Here is a 23,701-nt window from a genome sequence, read left to right as displayed (position 1 = left end):
AATCCACAGCTAATGTGTTGATAAGTACATATTTCTTCTCTTCCAAATTTGAATCAGTTGTTTTTTTTTTAAAGAGGAAAGACTGTTTTCTCCCCAAGTAACCAATATTTTTCCTATCTGATAAACCAAACATAATGTTTTCCTTCGTATCCAATTTTAAATACTTCTTGCCTTGACCAAATAGCCCAGAGAAATCTGTGAACCTTGACACAGTCAATATTTATCATCTTTTTTCTGTCCAGCATCTCAATTCCTGTTAGGCTTTACCCCACCCTCGTCCCGCCTGGTTATGGCTGGCCCGGGAATGACGGTAGCGGGCATGGGACTGGGGCTTATCTAACCACGGGACTCCGATGTTTTATCAGTAATGATTGGGCGAAGGCATGGTCACGTGACACAAGCTGAGCCAATCGGAGTGCTTCCACAGAGACTCCGAATGTAGGTGCTGGAGAGTGTGTTTATTCCTTGCGGACTGTAGGCTGTAAGCACAGAGACCAGACCTTCCTTGATACCCTGTCTCAGGCATGAAAGAATGAGGCCAACAGGAAGAGAGACGAAAAAACAAATAGATGTTTGGCTAGATCCAAGAGATGGATAAGCTGCTATTATTGTTTGAGCTTCTGGATTTAATCAGGCTTAAATGCAAACATCTCCACCCATGGACTTAACGATTGTACGAGCCAATAAATTTCCCTTTTACTTAAGATGTTCTGAATTGCTTTTCTGCCATTTGCAACTGTTACAGAAAAGTACACATTATTTGGGGCACAGGCCTATTCAGTTTAATGGAAGGTACTCAGTGAATGAACTCAAGAAGAGTGTGAACTAGAGTGTGCTTTTCTTATATGGACAACTATTGCCTTGCAGTTTGCAGGTACTCCAGATGAAAGTGTAGTATAAGACGGTAGGGCAAGTTCAAAACCAATGATATATTATTTTGGAATGAGGCTTTAGACAAGAAGACCTGAGATCCCAATGACAAATCAGCAAGTTAAATTCAATTACTAATCATCTGCTATGTGTCAAGGAGTATGAATTGTACAGGGAGGCTCTAAAGCTGAAGAGGACATGGCCACTATTCTCACTGGGGCACTTGGGTGGCTCAGTTCGTTGGACGTCTGCCTTCCACTCGGGTCATGATTCCCAGGGTTCTGGGATTGAGCCCCATGTCAGGCTCCCTGCTCAGCAGGGATCCTGCTTCTCCCTCTCCCTCTGCCTGCCGCTCCCCCTGCTTGTGCTCTCCTGCTCTCTCTCTCTGTCAAATAAAATCTTTAAAAGAAAAAAAAAAAAGCTCACTGCTTGTGGGAAAAAATATGGACCCAAAATAACCAGTGTTGTAAGGTAATGAATACATGATATGTTGCCAAATAAGCAGTATGAAAATATTTTAGAGCTACGTATGTTCAAAGGAATGAGCAATAGCCAGGATGGAGGCGGTCAGGAACACGCCTTTTTTTTTTTTTTTTTTTTTTTAAGAGGCCCTGTAAGCCGACCTGTGCCTCACAGAATGGGAAGATTTGGGAGAGAGATTATCTTTGCCTACAAAGAGAAAATTCCATACAACATACTTGGGCTCTATCTGAAGAACGTAATACTAGATTTTATTAGTTCAAGAATCTAATACTAGACCAAAGGAAGTAGAATATAATGTAGCATAAAAAACATCTCTCTACCTCTACCCCATACTATTATTTCTTAGTTTTTATTCTTCAAAGTGGGAAAAAAATCCCAGCCTTACTTTAAAAATAATGATCCAGACAGTCATGATTCTTGCCTGTTAGGGGTTTTAATCTATTTAGAAATTTCGGGAAAGTAGAAAAGTCATGTTTTGAGCAATACCCAGAGGACAGGGCACATCATTCAGGTTAAGGAAAGTCAGAGTAGGATGTTTAGAGAAAGTAGCATCTAAACTAAAATTTTACTGAAGGCCAAGTAGGAGTTAGCAAAGATTCTGAAATGAGAAAAAAGTGTGACATAGTTGAAGGAAGTTCAAAGTGGTGATAGCAAGGTACCTGTGAGAGTAGAAGGGGTAATGAATGAGTTTAAACTCTGTAGAGGAAATAAAAGGCATAAGGCTGCTGTTGTCTATGAGCATGGGCCTTTTGGGCTCCCTGACACACTTTCAGGGAATCTGTGAAGTCAAGCAATTGTTATAATAATGCTAGTACATTATTTGCCTATAAAAGCTCATTTTCTTATGAGTGTATAGTGGAATTTTCTACTGTACATTTGGCAGATCTACATAAAAGAATGAACCAATATGTTCCAAATAACAAGTCATGATGTTAGAAAGAGCATGCATGGATAAAAAAAATATATTCAAGGTGCAAGATAGGCCAATGTAACAGACTACAAAAAAGAATTATGAATATGGCTTCAGAATCTAGATGACAACTGACCTTTAAGAAACTCCCACTTTTTGAATTTTGAAAGGATAGTATGAAAGGATAGTCATAATTATCTAAAATGGCTATTAAAATACTCCTTCCTTTTCCAACTCTTTATGTGTGAGACCAGATTTTCCTCATATACTTCAACCAAAATAACAGATCATAACAGATTGAATGAAGAAGCAGATATGACAATCTAGCTAATTTTGTTAAACCAGACCTTTAAAAGAGGTTCAAAGTATAAAACAATTCTACTCTTACAAGTAATTTTTTTGTGGGGGGGGTGCGGGGAGGGATGTAGTTGTTTTGCATAAGAAAATGTTTATTACTGTTATTATTTTTTTAAGTAAATTAAATATTCAAATTTTTTGTTTTAATTTCTTTTTTTTTTTTAAGATTTTATTTATTTGACAGAGAGAGAGGGAGAGAGAGCACAAGCAGGGGGAGCAGCAGAGGGAGAGGGAGAAGCAGGCTTCCCGCTGAGCGGGGAGCCTGATGCGGGGCTCGATCCCAGGCCCCTGGGATCATGACCTGAGCCGAAGGCAGACGCTTAACGACTGAGCCACCCAGGTCCCCCTCAGTTTTAATTTCTAAGCAAGTTAATATAGATAGATATAACCCACATAAGCTTTTTAGGGTCCTCATCATTTTTAAGAGTAGAGATTCTGAGACTAAAAGTTTGAGAATGAGGGCCACAGAGAGTGTCAGGGATTCTGTTTCATGTCTCTTTGAGATCTCGTCTCTTCTTGACCCTGTGTGATTGATGCGCACTCAGTAAGCCCATCGATAAACGTTGAGTCACTTCACTTCCATTCACTCACTCCCTGTGTCTAACTGCCCATTGTTGTAAGCCTGAATAAATAAATGGATCTTGCTTTCACATCACTACCAGCTTCTATTTGTCCTGAATCCTCATTTCCCATTGATAATGCGTCAGAAGTAATAGCCGCTATTAGGACAATTTAAGAGAATCATGTAAGGATCAATAAACAAGATCAAATTCACAGATGCATCCATATCTCTGTCATGATAAAAGCTGAAATTAACTGGGGAGACAGTGCTGTTTCCCTGTGGTTTTGAGCGTCTTACATTATAAGAGGCAAGACTAAGAACATAAAAACATTAGAATATTTAAAGGTAGCAAAAGTTATGACTTGTTCTCCAACTCTGAACCAAATACTTGTGGAAAAGATTATAATGAATAATCCCTTATCTTTAGGGGGAAAAATGTCTGATTTCTTTCTCTTCTTTGAAGCCTCTGATGAGTTCTGGCTGTTTGCCCCACATTTTGATCTTTGGATAAGGATGTTGTCCTCCGGGCTCCTTTCCTTCTGAGGTCCACCAGGAATGTCTGTCTGAAGGCTTTTACTGGGATTTTATATTTAACACTTGGCGGGTAAATGATTTCAGGAGAAATGTAAGCCTCCGCTCACATGCAAGCTCTGTGAGCCTCTGCAGAAAGTTGGACTGGACATGGACTCGAGCGGCACCAGGGGCGAGAAATGACATGTACAGCAAAGCGCTCAGCGCCGGCTCTGCCCCTCACTGCCCTCCTGGCCTGGGCCGGGAGGTTCCAGATGCCCCTCAGTGGGCTGGTTCAAAGGCAGCATTAGGCTGCCCTTGGGAAAGGGTAAGGTCCTCTCTTTGCAACTGAGTTGAGATGACCTCATTCTTTTCAGTTACAAATTTTGGCGATTTTGATTCCATGTTATCAGTCAGAGGCCATCCTTCCTTTCAAGTCCAAATCTAGCTTCTGCCAAATTTTGATGAAACAGAAGTCTTTCTCGTTCTTTTCAAGTAGTATTTTTTTTAAGGCATGCTCATTTCAGATCGAATTAAAATCAAGTTTAGTAGCAAAAAATGTTTGTTCTTCTTTGAATTTGTTTGTCAAAATCCCTTTAAAGTGACATATACAGTAATCTTCCAAAAATTCTCCTTTCCTGCTCGCTTTTATTTATAAAAAATAGTATGTTTGTATCACTGTCATATATTAAGTTTTCATTTTTTCCCAAGCCTTTTTAAAATGTATTTTTAAAAATGCAATAAGGATGGTTAGTCAGTCCTTTAACAGCTGAAAAAAAAATTATGCACAATTATATATGAAATACATGAGTGCCCTCTCTTGTCCACTTCAAAGTAAAACAGTTTTAGTAATCAGAGAACTTTCTCTCTGTGGTGACAGGAAACAAAATCAGCCCCCTCTAATATAAGCGAAGTTATTTGTCTTCCTTCTTTGAAAATCTGATCTATAAATGCATGACATAGTCCATGGAGAGGAGTGAAACTTACTGGAAGAAAATGAATTTTAAAGTAAACACAACATTTTTTCTGAGAAGTTAAAATGCTAGCCTCTTTTAAACAACGCTGGTACCGCTTTTCATTTTTCTTTCTTAAGTCTCAGGGGGTATTTCTGAATTCAAGTTAACCTGGCTTTTAAAATGAGTTTAGTTTTCATTTTGACTGAAATGATTGCACTGTAAGCAAGGTCTAATTTCCCAGGATGGGAAACCTATAAACAGTCATATTCTGATTTTTACTTTTTTTATTTTTTAACAACTGAAGGAAAAGCAACAAATAAGCCGGTTGTTTGGAGCCAGTTATTTTTTATATTGCTGCTCGGTCACGAAGCTGCATAAGAGGACATGCTATGGTGCTCTTACTTTTAAAGTTTACTTCCCATTTCTATAGCCCTCCAGTCTTCCCAAGAAGTTAGTGAAGTGGGCAAATTGTACATAGGTCTTCGTGCCTGGATGGAAGGCCGACTTGAGGTAGAGGTTTCAGGATAAAAGGATCTTAGATCCGAAGAAATTGAATGACCAGGACTAACTTTCATTCTACAGTCAGTGAGGGTAATGAGGAATGTTCTGCAGTTTCAAGAATCAAGCCATTTCAATAGCAGTTCCTTGAACGTTTTGAGTAAGCAAAAAGAACATTCGGCCCTGCTTTGTTGCCTCCTAGAGCCTCAGATGAAATAATTTTCATCATAAATTCTTCACATCCTATGAAACACGTTTCCTGAAGGCATGAAGGGGAGTTGTATTTAATGGAGAGGTTTTTCGAAAGAGCAGTGCAGGTTTCTAAATCTAAGAATCTAGACCCCTCTCAGCTCCCATCCCCCCTCCACCCCATAGTTTTACACTCCTGTCAAGTGCGCCGTTTGCCAAATGAGGTATCATAGTGCTGTTGTCACTGCGAATGTTGTGTTGACGTCCATCGGGTTGTAGACAATCCTGCTGGGGATTAGATCTCTCCACACTGCATCGGAGAGGAGAGTCCCTCAGTAGCTGGCCTGTAGTAACCATTGGCAGAGTCCAGGATTACATGCTCAAAGATGATGGGATGTTCATTTCCTTCTAGAATATGCTGCTGGTGGTGTTACCTGAGTCATTTCAGTATTCCACTTCATAAAGAAAGCCTGCCAACTATGGTAAAAGTGAGATCACCAGTAGGAGAGGTGAGCCAGCTATGGTGCCGTTATCAGGAAAATCCACATAGTGACCAGAGTTACCTTTACAACTACCCTGGAAAGCAGAACTAATTATCGCCATCTTACCCAGAGTAGTTAAGTAACTTCACCAGTGCACGTGGCGAACTCCACTGGATGGAGCTAGAGTTTGACCTCAGCGGTCTAGCTCCGGCGTCTATGTCATACCTTAGCTCTTCTCACCCCACTGAGCTACTCTTTAGGGCTCTGCCCGAACACCACATCCTCTCAGAAGCTTTCTCGAGTCTCTTAGCTGAGCATCATCTCTCTCTTCTGAACTCTCATAACACTATCTTTGGTCTTCCTCTAATGCCAACTTGCGTCTGGTGGGTTTATTGTTTATCCATTTCTGTCTTCGCTCGCCACCTAAATTGTAAGGTCATCAGGGCAGTACCCAAATGTAATTCATTTTTGTAGGAAAGGACACTTACAAATCGGGTAGGTAATTCACCAAACAGCATTTTAAATAAAGTTATTGGACCGATAAGCTCTCATCAGTCTATTCCTTCATTCTACTAATATTTATTAAGATCCAATGATATGGCAGACCTCTTTCTGGGGGTTACAGTGATAAGTCAAACTGCAGATGAGCTATTATGATATAACTAATAGATTAACTGTTCCAAGATTTTGAGTCACAGGTCTTCCATTAATGCACCTTTTTAACTAATGGTTAGTTATTAATAGAAAAGTAGTTTGCTGATTGAACTTACGCCATTCTCGACAGAGTAACTCAGAGATTGTTCATTATATGTAAGGAACTTCGTTTTAGTTTTAATTTTAGCATAAAATTTAGAGGCAATATAGACAGAAAAAGGAAACAAATCATTTATACAATAGCAATGGACCAACAGTGCAAATAATATAGAATTTTCTGATGTTAAGATATGGATAACCACTTGGAAATGAGCTTCAGATGATATTGTAAAAAACTGGCAGAAAGCATGCAGAGACCTGGAGCTCTTAAGAAAAAATGAACCAGGATCCAGTTCTGTTTCATTCATCCAGTAGATCAAATATCCTCCTTTATGGGTTCAATTTGACAGGGAATTTAACATTATTCCTTTCTGGGTGAAGCTCCACCCCCCGCCAAAAGAACTCTCTTTAAGGTGCTGTCCAGACCCAATCCTGTTTATCAGATAAAATTAAACCGAGTAGTCTCAAGTTGTTTTGACTGCCGATGGATGAGATTTGGAAAATGACAGTCTGGGGTCCATGAGAAATTGGTTATGTTGACTTGATTATGACTGTGTATGGTACACATGTTGATTTCTTCTGCTTGGTCCATCTCAATGGATAAATTCTAGCAAATTCAAATTTGCAAAACAAAATAATCTGACAACTTGTAAGGGTGGGAAAGGATGTTGGTTCATTTCCCTAAAGACTTATCTCATAGAGAAGCCATATATTATATGAAAAAGAAATATAATTCAACATTTCTCTGCCAGAAAAGGCAGCCACATTTTTTAATATTGTTCCAGGAAGAAAATGATCTTTCTGCAATTTCCATTTACTCCTTCCTTACCAAGCCTAGAACTTTACTCTTTTGGAGATGGTGATGGTATTGCAACATTTTCAGGAAGTGAAACTTTAAAGTACAAAGAAGTTTTATTGCACAATCCCCCAGCCTCCATCCTTTTTCTCAGTGGAGACCTACTGTTGTCTTTAGTCTCTCCGCTCTGGGTTTTGGCTTCCTGGTTACCTACATTCTGTTTCTGTCATGTCTGACCCTTCACCGAAACACTGTGGTGTTCACTGTAATAACAGGTGGGCCAAAATGAGCTCACGCTGATTAACATAGAGCATGTAATTTCATAGGAATTTTATTATAATTGAGCAATAATTCTTGGATACCCATTTTTAAAATTTATCTGGAAAGCAAATTAGAGTAGAGTATTTCCCCAAGGCTTCCAATAACATTATCTGTTTTTAGGAATTCTTATTCATGCTGGTACTCTAAGCTAATGAGCTCAATAGTCTTGATAAGAAAAAAGATGAAAGAGGTAGAATTGTTTAAAAGTTATTTTTAGTCCAACTCTGGGTTTATTACTATAGCAATGTGTCTCTATTGTGCTACCCTAGGGCATCCAAAATAACCAGAGTGGAATGGGTAGGAAACTAAATTAAGAACCAATAATCTGCTAAATACCTCCATTATTTTACCCCTATCCTCTTTCTATATTTCTTTCTTTATTACAGGAAGGGTAAGCAATTAGTTCTCCCATTCAGTAGCTTGCTGTACGTTATTTTCTTGTTTGTTTTGTCCTGGGTAGGTTGCAAAAGGGGATGGCTATCGGGAAAGGGCTCAGGGTGGAAAGGTGAAAAAGAAATATTTATTTGTTCCCGTATAGATATTAAAGTATGCTTTACACACATCCTCTCATTCAAGCCATGAGTCAGTTAATACTGCCTCTTATAAATGAGCACACTGAGTTTTTAAGAGGACAATGCATTCCAATCTATTGTTAATAGTTTTTATGTGTTTAAATGCTACAATTCCAAGCAGAGATTTATGCAATAGAAACAGTTTTCTTCCCCATTCTTCTCTCTCCTCAGTTGCTCTCCCAGACGCATGCAAAGACACACTTGTGTGCATGCACACGCTTAGAAAATTATAGACCTATACCCACAAGGCTCAGGAAAGCCTACCATCCTGAAGTGGAAATGCAGTTAAGCATCTCAATTTGTAACCCCTAATAAAGCAGTTGAACTCTCAATATGATTAACAATTAACTGCCCCAAATGGTACTTCTTCACCCCCGCACGCTAGGCCTTGTCCTGTTGTTCCTCACGTTCCATGGAGCCATCCCTACCCCTCTCACATCACCAGTTCTTCGAATGTGTTGTCCCAGCCAGGCTGGATGATTTTCCTACGGATTCTAATAAAAAGTCAAGTCGAGCAGGCCTGGCCTTGGGGAAATGACTGGTAACTCTCTCCACACAGTATAAGACCCGTCGATGACAGAACAGAACATTTGCTTTCTTTTCTTTGTTCATTTTGTTATTTCTCCAGCAATCCAATGAGCTCTTTCTTTCCTAATTCGCTTTCTGCTCAGCGGCTTATCAACGTTGTCTCTTTTAAATGGCATAGATCAAACAACGCGAGATTGTTGTCAAGAGAAAAAAGTTAAATCGTTTAGGGAGAAGGTAAAATAGTTCTAACTAAATCTCTGCTGGGCTTTGGAGAAAACTAAAATATGCTCATTTTTCTTTCAAATTGACTGGCTGGCTTCATTCTTCGTTTCTAGCATGACAGTAAAGTGCATTATTGTTATTATTATTATTATATATTTTTTTATCAACAGCATGGTGGTGCTTAGATAAAGCAGGGCAACCCTAGTCAAACTTTTCCCTTTCCAGACAAAGACAAACAAAACAGCATGCTTTGTCAGTATGGATTTTTCTCCACCAAGATAGTCCTCAGCTCAGTTCTATGTAAATGTTATTAAACTCCACATTAAACAGCATGTGTGTGTGGGTACTGAGCCCAGAAGTGCTTGACAGCTAATGAATAAACATATACTTTATTTCTAGCAAGTCTTTTTTAAGGATACGGTGCCTGAATACTTTTTGGCAAAAAGACCCATTTATTTTGTTTAAAAAACACATATGCTCACATGGAAACGTAAGTAAACCAGGCAGAGGGTATCATTCCAATTCTTGAGTCTTGAAGTAAGTCAGTGTCTGATGATTTTGCCTGAAGCATGTCGGGGACTAAGTCCCGTTCAGGTCGGAGAAAACACTGCTGCAGCACTTCCTGTACCAATCCCACCGCTCAAGAGCCTGGTGTCACTTACCCGTCTCAGGCACTCTCCGGAGTGCCTAGCTCTTTTTCAAAACACAAGCACTTGTGAACACAAAGTTCAAAGGGTTTTCCAAAGCAGAGCCATTTAGCCCTTATTTGGAAAACGAAACACGGTTAAAAAAAAACAAAAAACAAAAAACAACTCTAACAAAGACAGCAGGTATGCTTAACATAGAGCTTAGAGCTAGAAGTTTCATCCCATCTCTGTGTGTAAGTATCTTTATTCGTATTCCTTGTTGGCTCACATTATTTTACGGCTTCATGAAACATATATGTGCCTAGATTAAAGAGTTTACCTTCTTTTAGCATCATGGTAAAATAAAGGATTACTTTTATTTCTTCTATCTCACTATTACTGAATTTATTCTCCACGTTTCCATAATTTATCTGGGGGATCTCAGGTGGTTGATAGCCGAAGATATTAGCACAGAAAGCTACTTACTCTAAATGTACAGCATGAAGTTTATGCATCCAAATGGTGTACGGGGAGCTAATAAAACTCGAACGGCAAGTGCCGTATAAATATTACATGTATGCGGAATTTTCAAAAACCAAGACTACTTCTAACCACACCATAGTCTCTCCTGGTTTACCAAAATAAGAGGAACTATTGTGGTAACAACTGCTTTTATGGATGGCTGAAACTTACATCACCCACCAAGTACAATGCAGCGTTTGGGAGCCGAATCCCTGAACCGATGAGGACCTGCTCTGAAGGAAATCCAGGGCAGTCACGGCTGGTGACCGTTCCGTGGACAGTGTCCTGGGCTCATCTTTTCATCATCACCTTGGCACTGGACCTGTGATTAACAACCGGTCAGCCTGGGTCTGTGAGCCTCTTAATGAACTCTGAGCTTTAGAACAAAGCTATCATTCTAAGGAGTAGTTTAGTGTGTTATAATGAACTGAAGGAAGGCAGAAAGTAAAGGCAGGGAGACACGGGCACTCTGCTGGAAAGCACGGTCATTAAAAATAATGAGCAGTCTTTCACTTCCTTCTTTTTATTAACTTTCTGCAAAGGACAACCCAACACTTTATTATTTAGCACAGTCTCCACTTTTACTAATATCCGTTAGCAGATGGCTAAGAAATTTTTCCACAACATGCTCCATAATACTTGGAACCATCCTGGAAAACACTCAGGGTCTTTTCCTTTCCCTTTTTTGTTCTGTACATCTTAGAATTGGCTTTTCCAATAACTGCCTCTAAGCTAAACAAAAATTTGCCATCCGTCTCTACTTCTAAAAAACCCCACAAAGGTAGCATTTTAGGTGGAGAGTTGAAAACAGAGGGCAAGGACAAAGAAAAGGACTTCACGTGCTCATCCTAAAGTACTATTCGTTCCAAATTTCTCCTTCCAATTGCCTATGCAGTGCTAATTTATGTCTAGGAAGCTCTAGGAATGGTGTTGACACTTAATTGCTGGCATCGTTTTGTATTCAAAATTCTGATAGGAGAGGATAAGGCTGAATGAACCGGATGGTTGGTAAAAGGCCAGAATTTTAGTCTGGAAGAGATTTCTAGAATGAATTATGAAGCTAACTGCTCTGAGTTAGTACTTTGTTCCCTTGGTGCCAAATAGCAGAGCTGAACTCTGATCTTTTTCCCTTGTAGTTAATAACTTAAGCCAAGCTTGTGATCAAAGGGAAGGAAGCACAACAGCTGAGACCCAGGGAAATTGTTGGCTTGACCAGAAGTCTCTGTGACTTGTGGATCCAAGTGACTGAAGGTTTCTATTAAGCAGAGAGTGAGAGAGGAAAGTAGTATTTGAACACCTATTATGTATCGGGCACGTGCCAGGTACTTTATTTACGCTATGTCATTTAGCTCTCACACTCACCCCAAGTAATTAGCTTTTTTAATCCATGAGTGATATATAGAAAAGTTAGGATTCATCCATCCATCCATCCATCCATCCATTCATTCAACAAATATTTATTGTGCAATATAACCATGTTCTAGGTGTCATGCTGGATGCTGGGGATACAATGATAAATGAGACAGAGTGCTTTCCTTCACCGAACTCACAATTTAATGGAGATGATGGAGATTGCATAAATATTCAGAAGCCTGATGAACATTACAGAAGGGGCAGCAGGTGCTTGAGCAGGTAGGTATAGAGAATAGAGGATTTACTGAACTATTCAACACAGGATTATTGGAAGGCCACAGGAAGCACTAACTTTGAAGTTTACTGAAAATGTTTATCTTGCTCTTCTGGAAATGTTTTTGTATCTGTGTTAATACATAGACATGTGACTATTGAATTCCATGTAACTGAGGGACTGAATGTTTTATTTTATCTAGTTTTAATTAATTTAAAATTTAATTATAATAGTGATAGAGGGTTGGTAGCTACCGTATTTGACAGCATAGAATTCCCATGGGGCTGAGAGTATTTTGAAACTTGTCTTCTCTACCATTGCCTTTGGAGAGATTTTGGTATGAATCGGTCTAGGAAGCCTAGGGAATTTGTTTCTGTTGTAGTTATATTGAGACCCCCTCCAATTTACAGGAGACTTATATTTCTGGGGTGGCCCCAAGGAAGATATAAAGTAGCTCTAAGAAACCAACTCCAATATAGACTCCAATTAGAGTCAACCCCAAATAGACCTGGATGAGTTCTTATACCAAAGTATTCTGCTGGGTTAGTCAATCTAGAAATAATTCAGCATTGGGTCATTTCAAGCAAGAGCAGAGTCCCAGGTTACCCTGCAACCCATCAGATATGGTGGGTCCCAAGCTCTGCTTTAGTCCCAGTTAGAGGAAGAGATGAAAAGGCTGATTAATCTCTGGTATATCAGTGACATAAAAGGGAAGAGGAGTCAAGTCTTCCCTAAGGTCAGAGCAGTAATTGTAGGAAAATATCACACACGTGCACAAAAATGGAAACACGGGCACATATATACTCACAGGCGGGCACATACACACACTTGCCTTTGGGTGTGGTTGTCTCTATCAGAGTTGGTGATATATGCCAGATGTGCATTTTTCGCTGAGAGTTTTAATCAGGAGCTCAAGTAAAAGAGTGGTTTAAGCCTAAATAGAAATGGAACTGAAAATGCTTTAGATCCTTTTGCCAAAGCACCTACTTATTATCTGAGCTTGGTTTAGGTTAAAAAGAGGCTATCTATCAAGCAATAAATAAAATTAGTCTTTCCAGATACTTAATCATTTATGACAAAATTTACTACTTCGCTGCTGACTGAAGCTCCCATATTTGATCCGTCATTTGGCTTCAGAGACATATTCTCTTAGCTCCAGACTACTTTTTAGAATAACATACAGTCAGATATACTTCATATTGCCTCTTGGATGGAAAGAACTATTTGTCTTTCTCTACCAAACGTTATCTTCTCAGCCAGCCACTTGACCTTACAATCCCCCACCGCCACCGACTATAAGATGATGCATCGTGCTTCTGACATTACTGCACCTTATTACTCACTCAGGCCATGACTGACGGACTACTGCCTCCAGGCTTGCCATGCAATCTGGCAGCCACATCAAGAAGCAACAGGAATCAGTCACAATTATCTCTTGCTCTATTCTTACAGAAAGGAAAGGAGTCAGACCATTAAAAATATGATACATATTGTATTTTCGTATGCTTGCTAGTTGCCAATTATATTCTCAGAAATTGGTCTTATGCAAGCACTATTCAGCAGTAAATTGGCTTGGTGCATGACTGACCTCAGATCATTTCATGAGATAGTAGCAATAAAAGCTCCCATTTATTGAAAGCCAATAATGTGCTAAGATATTTATTACACACATTCATCATTGTATTCAGTTTTTACAACAACCCATAAAATAGGAACTATTATTCCAGTTTTTCAGGTGAAAAACACAACATCCATGGGCCAACACAACTCGTGTAAGATCACACAGTTTGGAAGTCACAAACCCATTAACTCCTGTACAACTCCATGCTCTTCCATTTCACCAGCCTCTCTTCCTGTGAGTCAGGTCCTTGGGAGGAGGGAGGTAGAAATGAAAGGGACAGAGGGGCAGGGCAGAATGCCGAGTTATCTCATTTCTTCAAGTTAGTGGAAAGTGGTAAAATGGCTGTCTTTCAACATATGTCCCTTACCTTTGCCTAGCACAATGAGGTATTTATTGAATGAGACACGTTTTTAAAAATCTGTTCTCAAATATTCATCTGAAATATATTTTTGAGTGTGTATTATATGTAAGCATTGTGTTAAGTACTAGAATACTGGAGAGAATAAGAAAGAAAAGGTCCTTGCCTTTGAGGGCTTATATTCTGGTAGAGAAAAGAGAAAAAAAAAGGAAAAAAAAAAAAGCACGGCAATGAACAATATAATTCCAGGTGGTGCTGAAAGGTGTGAAGAAAGTAGAACAGAATGATGTGATCTGAGGCCCAGGAGTGACTCTGAGGGGCAGGAGTGCTAATTCAGACGGAGTGGTCAGGAATTGCTCACTGGGGAGATGGCCTTTGAGCTAAGAGCTGAATGCCAACAAAGAAGCATCAAGATCTACGAGGATCTTGAGGTGCCAAGGAGAGGGTGCCAAGCAAAGGGATCATCCTCCTGCATGGACAGTAGGGGAGGGGAGGAAGCAAAGATGCTGCTTGGAGTTTGGTTTCAGCAACTGGGTAGGACATTGGCCATTCACAGAGACTGGAAAACTTGGAGGAAGCAAGCGGTATGAAGGAGAAACGAGTTCTATTTAATTTCCAGAGGACATTACTGTAATGCTTACTTTTACCAGGTAGACCGAAAAAAAATCTTCACTCTGGTGATTTTATATGAAGATTTTATACATTTAGTGAATCCGTGAGATATTTCCATTTGAAACAAACAAACAAAAAATACAAGAAATGTTTGTAATTACTCTTTTATCATTAGCTTGATTTTGAAGTTTGCCAAAAGGTACAAACTTCCAGTAATAAATAAATCAGTCACTGGGATGTAATGTCCACCACTATGTCTATAGTTAATAATACTGTATTGCATATTTAAAGTTGCTAAGAGGGACGCCTGGGTGGCTCAGTGGGTCAAGCGTCTGCCTTTGGCTCAGGTCACGAGGATCCTGGGATCGAGCCCCATGTCGGGCTCCTTGCTCAGCCGGGAGCCTGCTTCTCCTTCTGCCTGCCCCTCTCCCTCTCTCTCTCTCTTTCTCCCTCTCTGACAAATAAATAAATAAAATCTTTTTAAAAAATAAAAAGTAAAAGTTGCTAAGAAGGTAAATTTTAAAAGTCTTTATCACAGGAAAAAGAATTTGCAACTTTGTAAAGTGACAGATGTTAACTAGACTTATTGTGGTGATCTTTCACAATATATACAAATATCAAATCATTCTGCTGTACACCTGAAACTAATAAATTGTTACATGTCAGTTATAAGTCAATTAAAAGATTAGCTCTATTTTACCAGTTTTAATAGAGGAAAACAGAAATCTTTGGAAACGTCATTTGCACTTTTTCAGACTCTAGAGTATTTTTAACTACTCAGTAGCATTCCTGAACATGCTTTTTTTTTTTTTTAAGATTTATTTATTTATTTATTTGAGAGAGAGCGTGTGTGCGCGCTTGTTCAAGTGGCAAGGGGCAGTCGGGGTGGGGAGGGAGAGCAGGAGGAAGAGAATCTCAAGTAGATTCCCTGCTGAGCAGGGAACTCGACACAGGGCTCAATCTCAGGACCCTGACATCACGACCTGAGCCAAAATCGAGAGTTGGACACTTCACTGACTGAACCACCCAGGCGCCCCTGTGAACACGTTTTGAAAAGAAAGTCTGTGTTCAATCAAAATTCAGTTTTTTTGTTGGATCCACTCAAAAAGGTACATAAAAGTTCATAAGAAAATTCCTTTTTTACATGCACCTTTATTCCTTAAACTCGAAGATTACGAATTGGTAAAATCTTTCATTTAAAAATACAATGACTTATAAAGTCAGTTCTGGAAGACACAATGTCATAGCTACATTACTACAATGCACTAATTACAACAGATGTGGCAAGGAAGAGACTCATCCATCCTTCGTGGGGAAAGGAGTCAAACCTCTTAACCCAGTCTTGAAAGACAGTGTTTCCTTAGCAGCAAATTGTTGGTGTTGTGGGAAAGACATCCTGGGCCAACACAAGCACAAAAGCTTGAATTTGGGGGGGAGCACAATATGCCACATAATTTAACCTTCTCCAGGAATATGTACCTTAAAAGAAAAAAAAAATCATTTGAAAGCCTTGGGCAAACAATGGGAATCATGGGAAAAAAAAAAAAGGAAAATCAGAGTAATCACCACATTAACAAAATAAAGATTAAAAAGAAAAAAAAAGAAAGCCTTGGGATCTGATTTTCTTGAAGTTTTGTTGAGTTTTATAAAGCTCCTTTTCTTTCCTATATTTAAAACTATTTCAGAACATCAGAAATGATAGCAGAATTTTAAAGGTAGATTGACTTTTCAAGTCATTACTTATTCCTTTAAAACTATTCCAAAGATATTATTTGATAATTATAAACTTAATTATCTACTTATTTGGAGAGATACTCATTTGTTGTCAGTGTTCTGACATTTTAATAGACAGAACAAATGACAATTGGCTGAAGTTTTTATTTTTTTATGTTTTTACTTTTTTTAAAGATTTTATTTATTTATTTGCGAGCACATGAGTGGGGGCAGGAGAGTGGCAGCCTCCCCACTGAGCAGGGAGCCCAGGAACCTGACATCAAGACCTGAGCCAAAGGCAGACAGACACTTACCCAACTGAGGCACCCAGGCACCCCTGAAGTGTTTATTTTTTAATTAAGTATTTTGGATTTATGCAATACTATCCTCTCTAATTGTATCATTTTTTAATATAAATGCCTTGTCATTGTAACTTTTCATGTACTTGGGGATTCTGCAAGTAAAAAGACATTCAGATACAAACTTAATTTGAATATAAAGAGTATCTTAACTAGTTTCTTGGCCTAATGATTCAATCTCCCTAAGTTATTAGGAATACTGATTTTATTTAAAGATAATTATAAAATCTAAATAATTTAAAGCCTGTATGACTTGGTCAATTTCTGCTGGCTAGTAATTATAAAAATTAAAAATATATATTTGCTAATGATAGTAGTCTAGATAAATTCTAATTTCCCTTCTATACTTAGATTTAGCTGGTAGTCATTGTTTATAGAGTTTGATGATTCCTCGTTATTCTAATTGTGAATGCAGTAGAGTATGCAAATTACCAGAAAAATCTCCTACTGACAATGCAAATGAAACATCAGGTGAGTGGATATATTCTTTTGTGTCATTAATCAGTTGATTAAACTGTCCTAAAATGCAAACTGACAGGGCTGACCCCACCTTCCAAGCCTCCAAAGAATCATTTATGTTGCCAATAATGTAGCCAAGACAATAAAGCATATTCTGTGTGTTTCCTTTTAAAAGCCTGAAGGCTTTCAGTTATCCTTGCGAAGAGCCCATACTATAGATCATCTAGAATAGTATTTATAATAATAGCATTAGAATCCCAAAGCAAAACCTGGAGTGAGTGAGCTGCCCAACATGCAGCGCGATAGTAGATGAGTTTTCCAGACAACAGTTCTGAGGAAGAAGACCTGTAGGAAAAGAGAGGGAAGGATTTCAAGCATTGTTTGTTTTCTTTTTTAACTTGGCTTTTCTACACTCCTTCTACTAAGATGCCATTTGTACGTACAAATCACTTCAGTTTATTTTCAAAACCCACAGAGAGAGATATTGTTTTGTTGTGGTTACATCCTAGTCAGTAGAGGCCCAAAGCCTCCCATTGTGAGAGGAAATGAAGCCTGGCTGAGTCTTTAAGAGGCCTCGGTATACATGTGGCTCCTTTCATCTCAGGCTTGTAATTGCTGTGATTCAGCCCCAGACTATTTCCAAAGGTAGCCTACTGAGAAAATCCTCAGTATCTAACCCAAGATACATTAAAGAAGTTTGGTCCCACAAATGAAGCAAAGATGGCATTTAGGTTAACAAGCAAAAGGGCAAAGTCACTTCCCTCCCTCATCTGAAGCCGTCAGTTGTCCCAGTAAACTGCATTGCTGAAGTCATCCCCCTACCTGGAGAACCAAGGCACGTTGATAAAACACAACAAGACATCAAGACAGGTCAGATCCCAAAGCTTCCAAATGAATTCTTTTTTTGAAGGTGCATGTCCTGGAGAAGGTTGTGCTGTAGATTACGTTCTCTCGGTAGTTCACGTATGCGTGCCTGTGTTGGCCCAGAATGCCCTTCCCACAATCCCAGCACTTGCCTGCTAAGGAAATGCTTTTCTTCCAACATCGGACTGAGAGTATCCTCAAATCAGATTCCCTTCTCCTAAAGGGTAGAGGATTGCCTTCCCTCTCACTACCATTGTAGCAAGCGATTGTTATGGGTGTGTTACTGTTTTGCAACCCGGCCTTCAGATCAGATGCCACCATAAATTCCCTGAGGACGGTGGCACTCTTGCCCCGTTTGCATCCCTTGCACACAGCACGGGCTAGACCTAAGTAGGTATGTCATGAACTGAGAAAGCATGGTCTGACCAGGTATTAAAATTTAGATTCAGAAAACTGGATCCCTCCAATGCTGATTCTAATGTCTTTGGGTGATGATCCATTTTCTGACAACACTATCAAGTGAGTACAAACGTGTCTCCCCTGAATGGGGCATTTAACCACTTCAGAACTGCAGATGTTCCTTAGAAACAGAAGAGGAAACAAACAGCTAAGGAAAATGAACTGAAGAAGGAGGGAATGATATTATTAAACAAAAAAGAGTAATGTGAAAAATCTTTTTTTTATTTTAAGATTTTATTTATTTGTTTTTGAGTGAGAGCACAAGCAGGTGGGAGGGGCAGACAGAGAGGGAGAAGCAGACTCCCGCTGAGCAGGGAGCCTGACCCAGGGCTTGATCCCAGACCCCGGGATCATGACCTGAGCTGAAGGCAGACATTTAACTGACTGAGCCACCCAGGCGCCCTTAATGTGAAAAATCTTTATAAACTGTCAGCTCTTACACTGTCATTTTTAGAATATCTGACAAGGCTAGCAGATTTCCCCACCTTCCTTTATTCCTTTTTGGGCACTGCAACTGCAGATTGCCTAGAAAACAACATTTTGGGTTATTTGGGAGAAATTATTCCATCCTTCTTTGTAGAAATATATTTTAAGAACCTATGTGGGACATTGCTACCCTCGTACCATGGTCTCTCTAATGCCTATCCTTGCTTGTAATTAAACATATTTAACAGCTGGAAATAAGAATGTAATATAGAAGTAATTGCTAAATCAAAAACATTTGAAATCTTTCTTATTTTTGGAATAAACCAAGGTACAGATAATATAGAATTCCTTGCTAAGTGATATGAGTCATTGTGCCCATAGATCATCAAAGCATTCTAATAATTCAAATCATTTGTTGAATTTTAGAAATTATTGGTGGGCTCTTTTGTTTGATGTCACTGTTACTAGTTCAAAGATGCTGCTATCTGGGGGCGCCTGGGTGGCTCAGTCGGTTGGGCGACTGCCTTCGGCTCAGGTCATGATCACAGGGTCCTGGGATCGAGTCCCACATCGGGCTCCCTGCTCGGCGGGGAGTCTGCTTCTCCCTCTGACCCTCCTCCCTCTCATGCTCTCTGTCTCTCATTCTCTCTCTCTCAAATAAATAAATAAAATCTTAAAAAAAAAAAAAGATGCTGCTATCTGAACTACAACTGGACAGAGGGAGCCTGATTTCTCCCCATTAAATTGGTAGTATTCGGTTCCTGCTGGTACTGTGTTGCTGCTGGTGAGGGGCTGCGCACTCTGAGTCTCCATCCAGACACCTGACCCAACCAGTGTCACTCCCACCTGTCTGCTCGGTTATGGGCCTTGCCACCCTCATCAACTCTGGGCCACTCCAGAGCAGCAGATATGGGACGTGGATGTTTCTGTTATTGGCCATCTCAGTCCACTCTGCAGCTGCTGAGAGTCGCCCTCACCTGCAGGCACTAAACACCTGGGCTCAGTATCCGACATCATTTACCATCTGGTACGGAAGCCCTGTATTTCACTACTCGTGTGGCCAGGATGTTTGTAGAGGTGCTTACCAGCTGAATAGCAGCACTGCCCAGCAGGCTCGGGTCTTCATAGCTAACTCCGTGGTGAAAGTCTAATTTTCTTAAATTAGCCAAGTAATCATCTAGAGCCTGCATCATAATTTCTAGAAACTTGGCTTTGACACTCGGGAACTGAAATGAGAAGGCCAAATAGACAACTACTTACACTGTCCAATTTCCATGAATCAAATAAAAATAAGTGCTTAGTACAAAGCAAGAACTAGCTATCTTTTATCGCATTTAATCCTTCTATCATCTCTGTTTTGAGATATCATTATGATCATTTTATAGGTGGGAAAACTGAAGCACAGAAGAGTTGATGAAATTGCCCAAGGACCAGTACCCTGGAGGGAGAAAAGACAGAATTAAAATTCTCATGACGTGTCTTCCGAGTCTGTGCTTTTAACCACTGGGCTCTACTGTCTTCCTAGTAAGTAAAGTCATTTTCTCTAAAGGACCAGCTCTGTGTGGTGAAATGCACAGAACTCTCGTCTCATCACTTACTGGTTGAACCATTAGCAACACTATTGCATCACTGTAAATTTCCATTTTCTCACCTCTAAACTGAAAAGCATAAAACTTTCCTTGAAACAGTTGTTATAAGAGTTAGATAATATAATTCATATCATAATTCTATTGTACCTGGAACATAAAATTCTATTGTACCTGGAACATAAAAAGTACATCTCTTGTACCTGGAACATAAAAAGTCTTTGATGAATATCAGTTCTACAGTCTAAATACAATGCCTCTCAGTGCTGTGAAGGCAATTGCCCAGATCTGGTTCCTTGCCATAATTATAATGACAATCATTCTCTAACTACTTCATGCAAGCTTCATAAGGTGGCAGGCACTGTTCTTAATCTTTCACTTACATTGATTTGTTTGATCTCAATTACCTTCAATATGCATGAGATGTTATTATTATTACCATCCCCATTGTACAGGTAAGGAAATAGGAGCAAGAAAATGAAGAAACTTGCCCCAGGTCACACACAGAGAGTGAGTGGTAGGGCCTGGATTTTCACACAGACAGTCTGGCTCCAGAGTCTGCACTCTTAGCCATTCTGTTCATTCTTAGCATTTACTAGGGTTTCAATAAATATTTGTAGAAAGAATGTATAATTCCTAAAATTGCACAATGATTATTTCTCTCGTTAGCTTTATGCCTTCCAATCCCGAAGTAATATGAATCCTAACGGTAGACTGCTATGATTTTTGACTCGAACTCATGAATTTGTTTATTGGTCCCATAAGGATAACAGATTTTGATAGAATAAGAGAGAGAAAATCACAAACAACAACAAATACGACTAACAGAGACCCATTTAAGAAGCTATATTAAAACATGAGATTCCAAATTTGGGTTCCAAATTTTCAGCAAATGGGTAAAATAAATTACAAATCAGAAAATAATTGAATTGCCATTCATCTTTTGGTCTGGATTGTCTCCGGAATGAATCAAATTATTGTAAATAATTGTGCATTTTACAAAAGGAAAATCTTCTTTGATAAAAATATATTTTTGATTACCTCACCTAGATTGTCCTTCAACTGACTGGCAATTTAGAACTTGTTTATACATCATTGTCCAAGTTAGCCATCTGAGAACTGTTAGATACAAATACTAATAAGCCTAGTTCTTCCTAAACATAAAAACCCATTCTTTGCCATGGTTCTTTAATCTCTGTTGGTACTTTTGAGGACTTAACACAAAAAAGTGTAAGTCCAAAACAAACTTCTAAATATCTTCAATGATTTTTAAAAGATAAAGCTTCCCTGATTAGATCTATTTTCTCCCCTTTATTGATATTATCAGTGAAATCATTCCATGTGTTGAATTTGCCACTAAATTTTCTCATATTTACTGTGTTGAGGACCCATAAACCTGACAAATGGGAATTGATTTTAACTATACTATCCTTTATGGTGGTAAGAATTCCTTTTAGACCTGAGAGGTTGTCTAATTGACCAAAGTCACATAACTAGTAATTTCTGAAGCTAAGCATCATCCCAAGGCCATCTCAACCCAATGCTGCAGTACTAAGTACTCCACATGTGTCCAAATGTCTGACTATCCAAAAAGTGTTCCATGGGAAAGGAAAGGATCTAAAGACTGTCAGGCCTTAACAAACTAATAACCCAGAATTTTGGCACACATCAATTTTTGAAGCCAAAGTTCTTCAGGAGAGATGTAAACAATGCTCATTTCTTTAGGTCCAATTTTGAACTCTTGGGTGAAAAATAACAAATGAGAAATCAAATACAACCTATTTTGAGCTTCAGACATGCTTTCAAGCGGAAAATTCAGAAGTCGTTTAGAAAGACAAACTACACACTGGTACGATCATGGCTTCTGGAGTCAGGCCATCCTAGGATAAGTCTTGCCTCTCTCTTTATTGAATCTCCTCTTAGGTCTCCTCATCTTTAAAGGACTGCTGTAAAAATTAAAAAGAAGGAACACATGTAAAGTGCTGAATACAGTGCCTGGCCGAAAACTCTCCAACCCTCCCCCAGACCACCCATCTGCCAGCTATTTGAAGGTGGGCAATTCACATACTTCACATACTGCCTCAATTTCAATTCTTATGTAAAAATAGGAAATACAATACAAATTTTAAGGGTTTGTTTTAAGAGTTAGGAAACATACAAAATTTCTGACATTTAGGAGGGACTTAATAAATAGTAATTGTGATTAGTATTAAGCAAGTCTCAATTCTGCAACATATACCATGTATGTATATAGTGTATCATGTTTAAATTTTACTCTACAATTTTTAAAAGAGCTCTTGCAAAGCTAAAATGCAGCAGGGAAAGTGAACTTGTACCTCTGCAATGTTGATGTGTATTTGAATGAGGAAAATAGTTAAATAAATCCCGTTATTTTAGCTTAAATATTTTCAGAAGCAGTCAAAGTACAGTCCTAGAGGAGAAGCTGTTTTCAAAGGTCAGGCATCCAAATGATTTCTTTAAAGGTATCTTCAAAAGCTCCACATTATACAAAAGGCACAAACTCCTCCTTTTGGGTTCTGAATTAGTCAAGCAGAATACTTTATAATTTAAAAAGCAATTTTCGGGCGCCTGGGTGGCTCAGTTGGTTAAGCGACTGCCTTCGGCTCAGGTCATGATCCTGGAGTCCCGGGATCGAGTCCCGCATCGGGCTCCCTGCTCAGCAGGGAGTCTGCTTCTCCCTCTGACCCTCCCCCCTCTCATGCTCTCTCTATCTCATTCTCTCTCTCAAATAAATAAATAAAATCTTTAAAAAATAATAAAAAAATAAATAAATAAAAAGCAATTTTCATATCTCTGTGTTCTGGATGTTCCTTTTGATTCTTTTGAATTCCTCTTCTTGATTTTTGGCCCTTTGAACTATGGTCAGTGTTGAAATGATTCATGATTTTGTCCCAATAAGAGAGGACTTCTTGAAGTCTTTCTTGTCTTTTCTTGGTTTTACTTCTACTCAACACAATACTCTTTGGTGAGAAGCACCACCTGAGCATGAGAAACTATTTTTTTAAAGCTTGTTACTTTGTTGAACACTATAGAAAAATAATAAAAATTTGACTTATAAAAATAAAAGTACTAGCTATATTCTCCCCAAACTTAAGCAAACAAAACATGCAAATTACAAGCTAATGTGGTTTCATTGTCAGCCCTTATGTAGGCACAAGATGGCTACGGCATATCCAGATCCTTCATCTTCATCGCAGAAGAATGACACCAATGAACGAAGTCCCCAGATCCATTTGGATTGGAGCTTCATGGATGGGTTTGAGTCACAAGCTCATCCCCAAATTTGTGCTAGAAGGATGGCCTTTGTTGATTGGCTTAGGCCTAGGTTACAATCCCTCCCTTAACTGGTCAGTGGGGTCCATCAAACCACCTAGTCAGAGAGGGGGAAAGAGTTGGATCCCTAAACGAAAATCAGGGGTGACTGCCATACAAGTCAACA

The 23,701-nt window shown here is 39.1% G+C and overlaps 1 pseudogene; it reads right to left on the bottom strand.

Annotated features, from left to right (window-relative positions):
- Positions 1-23,701, bottom strand: part of LOC118009033 — a 144,742-nt pseudogene that overhangs the window by 115,486 nt on the left and 5,555 nt on the right.

The sequence above is a fragment of the Mirounga leonina genome, unplaced genomic scaffold (genome assembly GCF_011800145.1).
Source record: "Mirounga leonina isolate KUSES-001 unplaced genomic scaffold, KU_Mleo_1.0 Mir_126, whole genome shotgun sequence".
NCBI lineage: Eukaryota > Metazoa > Chordata > Mammalia > Carnivora > Phocidae > Mirounga > Mirounga leonina.
This window is presented reverse-complemented; position numbering and strand designations above follow the sequence as displayed.